This window comes from Arachis ipaensis, chromosome B2 (assembly GCF_059453495.1).
Source record: "Arachis ipaensis isolate K30076 ecotype BB chromosome B2, ASM5945349v1, whole genome shotgun sequence".
In the NCBI taxonomy this organism is placed as follows: domain Eukaryota; kingdom Viridiplantae; phylum Streptophyta; class Magnoliopsida; order Fabales; family Fabaceae; genus Arachis; species Arachis ipaensis.
Genome location: NC_142437.1, coordinates 65,254,990 through 65,258,771, shown reverse-complemented (window position 1 = coordinate 65,258,771; position 3,782 = coordinate 65,254,990). Strand labels below are relative to the sequence as shown.

At 34.8% G+C, this 3,782-nt stretch overlaps 1 non-coding gene across 1 annotated transcript; it reads right to left on the bottom strand.

The window, feature by feature from the left end:
• Nucleotides 1-3,196: 3,196 nt before the first annotated feature.
• On the bottom strand, nt 3,197-3,304 carry LOC148574187 (small nucleolar RNA R71). Its single transcript, XR_015906622.1, has one exon. It is a non-coding gene; the product is annotated as a small nucleolar RNA R71 (small nucleolar RNA).
• Nucleotides 3,305-3,782: the final 478 nt, after the last annotated feature.

Genomic DNA, 3,782 nt, shown 5'->3' with positions numbered 1-3,782 from the left:
CATCATCATTCCCTATGAACGCGTGCCTGACAACCACTTCCGTTCTACCTTCGACTGAATGAGTATCTCTTAGATCTCTTAATCAGAATCTTCGTGGCGTAAGCTAGAATGATGGTGGCATTCAAGAGAATCCGGAAAGTCTAAACCTTGTCTGTGGTATTCCGAGTAGGATTCAATGAATGAATGACTGTGACGAGCTCCAAACTCGCGATTGCGGGGCGTTAGTGACAGACGCAAAAGGATAGTAAATCCTATTCCAGCATGATCGAGAACCGACAGATGAATAGCCGTGCCGTGACAGGGTGCGTTGACCATTTTCACTGAGAGGATAAGATGAAGCCATTGACAAGGGTGATGCCTCCAGACGATTAGCCGTGCCGTGACAGGGCATTGGATCATTTTCCCGAGAGATGACCGAAAGTAGCCATTGACAATGGTGATGTATCACATAAAGCCAGCCATGGAAAGGAGTAAGACTGATTGGATGAAGATAGCAGGAAAGCAGAGGTTCAGAGGAACGAAAGCATCTCCATTCGCTTATCTGAAATTCTCACCAATTAATTACATAAGTATTTCTATCCCTAATCTATTAATTATTATTCGAAAACACCATTATCAATTTATATCCGCCTAACTGAGATTTGCAAGGTGACCATAGCTTGCTTCATACCAACAATCTCCGTGGGATTCGACCCTTACTCACGTAAGGTATTACTTGGACGACCCAGTGCACTTGCTGGTCAGTTACACGGAGTTATGAACCGTGGTTTTGGCATCATGTTTTTGGCGCCATTACCAGGGAAAGAAAGAGCAATGAACTTTACATAATTAAAGTATAATCACGATTCCGCGTACCAAGTTTTTGGCGCCGTTGCCGGGGATTGTTTGAGTTTGGACAACTAACGGTTCATCTTGTTGCTCAGATTAAGTAATTTTCTTTTTGTTTTCTCTTCAAAAATTTTTCAAAAATCTTTCAAAATATTTCCTTTGTTTTCGAAAAAAAAAATTTTTCAAAAATAAATTATTCTATGGCTTCAGAATTTTTAAGAATGAATTCTAGTGTTTCATGAAGCATGTTGAAGCCTGGCTGGCTGTAAAGCCATGCCTGTAGGGCATGTCAGGCGTGTCATCTCTGAGTTACATACTAAAGCTTGGCTGGCTATTAAGCCATGCCTGACCCTTGATTGGAGCTTTAGAGCATAAGATTCCTGGAATTCATATTAAAAATTTTGAATCCTTATTTTTCTTTTTTTTTTTAAAATAATTTTCGAAAAAAAATACAAAAAAATTAGAAAATCATAAAAATCAAAAATATTTTTTGTTTCTTGTTTGAGTCTTGAGTCATGTTATAAGTTTGGTGTCAATTGCATGTGCATCTTGCATTTTTCAAAAATTTTCATGCATTCATAGTGTTCTTCATGATCTTCAAGTTGTTCTTGGTAAGTCTTCTTGTTTGATCTTGATGATTTTTTTTGTTTTGTGTTGTATGGTGTTTTTCATATGCATTCTTGAATTCTTAGTGCCTAAGCATTAAAGAATTCTAAGTTTGGTGTCTTGCATGTTTTCTTTGCATTAAAAATTTTTCAAAAATATGTTCTTGGTGTTCATCTTGATATTCACGGTGTTCTTGGTGTTCATCTTGACATTCATAGCATTCTTGCATACATTCATAGTTTTGATCCAAAATTTTCATGCATTGCATCATTTTAGTGTTTTTCATAAAAATTCAAAAATAAAAAATTATATCTTCCCCTTTTTCCCTCATCAAATTCGAAAATTTGAGTTGACTTTCAAAAAATTTTTAAAATCAAGTTGTTTCTTATGAGTCAAATCAAATTTTCAATTTGAAAATCTTATCTTTTTCAAAATCTTTTTCAAAAATCAAATCTTTTTCGAAATTCTTAGTTATTTTCGAAAATTCCAAAAATATTTTTCAAAAATCTTTTTCTTATTTTATATCAAATTTTCAAAAATAACATAATCAATTAATGTTTTGATTCAAAAATTTGAAGTTTGTTACTTGCTTGTTAAGAAAGATTCAAACTTTAAGTTCTAGAATCATATTTTGTGATTTCTTATGAATCAAGTCATTAATTGAGATTTTAAAAATCAAATCTTTTTCAAAACTAATTTCTAAAATATCTTATTATCTTACCTTTTTCAAAAAGTTGGTTTCAAAATATCTTTTCTAACCTCCTAACTTCTTATCTTTTCAAAATTTGTTTCAACTAACTAACTAACTTTTTGTTTGTTTCTTAACTTTTTCAAAACTACCTAACTAACTCTCTCTCTCTAATTTTCGAAAATATCTTCCCTCTTTTTCAAAAATTTCTTTTTAATTAACTAATTATTTTTATTTTTATTTTTGATTTAAAGATTTTCGAAAAATACTAACATTTTTCAAAAACCATTTTCGAAAATCACTAACTCTTTTTCAAAAATATTTTTCGAAAATTCTCCCTCTCCCATCTTATTCTATTTATTTATTCATATTACTAACATCTCATCTCACATCTCAACCCTCCTCACAGTTGTGTTTCTTCCATTACATTACATTCTTTGTCTCCCCCTCTTCTTCTACTCACACAGGGATCCCTATACTGTGGTATAAAGGATCTCTATTATTATTATTATTTTTCTGTGCCCTCTTCTTTGTCATATGAGCAGGAGCAAGGATAAGAACATTCTTGTGGAAGCAGATCTAGAACCTGAAAGGACTCTGAAAAGAAAACTAAGAGAAGCTAAAATACAACAATCCAGAGATAACCTTTCAGAAATTTTCGAACAGGAAGAGGAGATGGCAGCCGAAAATAATAATAATAATGTAAGGAAGATGCTTGGTGACTTTACTGCACCAAATTCCAGTTTACATGGAAAAAGCATCTCCATTCCCGCCATTGGAGCAAACAACTTTGAGCTGAAACCTCAATTAGTTTCTCTGATGCAGCAGAACTGCAAGTTTCATGGACTTCCATCTGAAGATCCTTTTCAGTTCTTAACTAAATTCTTGCAGATATGTGATACTGTTAAGACTAATGGAGTAGATCCTGAAGTCTACAGGCTCATGCTTTTCCCTTTTGCTGTAAGAGACAGAGCTAGATTATGGTTGGATTCTCAACCCAAAGACAGCCTGAACTCTTGGGATAAGCTGGTCACGGCTTTCTTAGCCAAGTACTTTCCTCCTCAAAAGCTGAGCAAGCTTAGAGCGGATGTTCAAACCTTCAGACAGAAAGAAGGTGAATCCCTCTATGAAGCTTGGGAGAGATACAAAGGACTGACCAAAAAGTGTCCTTCTAACATGCTTTCAGAATGGACCATCCTGGATATATTCTATGATGGTTTATCTGAGCTATCAAAGATGTCACTGGACACTTCTGCAGGTGGATCCATTCACCTAAAGAAAACGCCTGCAGAAACTCAAGAACTCATTGACATGGTTGCAAATAACCAGTTCATGTACACTTCTGAAAGGAATCCTGTGAATAATGGGACGCCTATGAAGAAGGGAGTTCTTGAAGTTGATACTCTGAATGCCATATTGGCTCAGAATAAAATATTGACTCAGCAAGTCAATATGATCTCTCAGAGTCTGAATGGAATCCAAGCTGCATCCAACAGTACTCAAGAGGCTTCTTATAAAGAAGAAGCTTATGATCCTGAGAACCCTGCAATAGCAGAGGTGAATTATTTAGGTGAACCTTATGGAAACACCTATAACTCATCATGGAGAAATCATCCAAATTTCTCATGGAAGGATCAAAAGCCTCAACAAGGCTTTAATA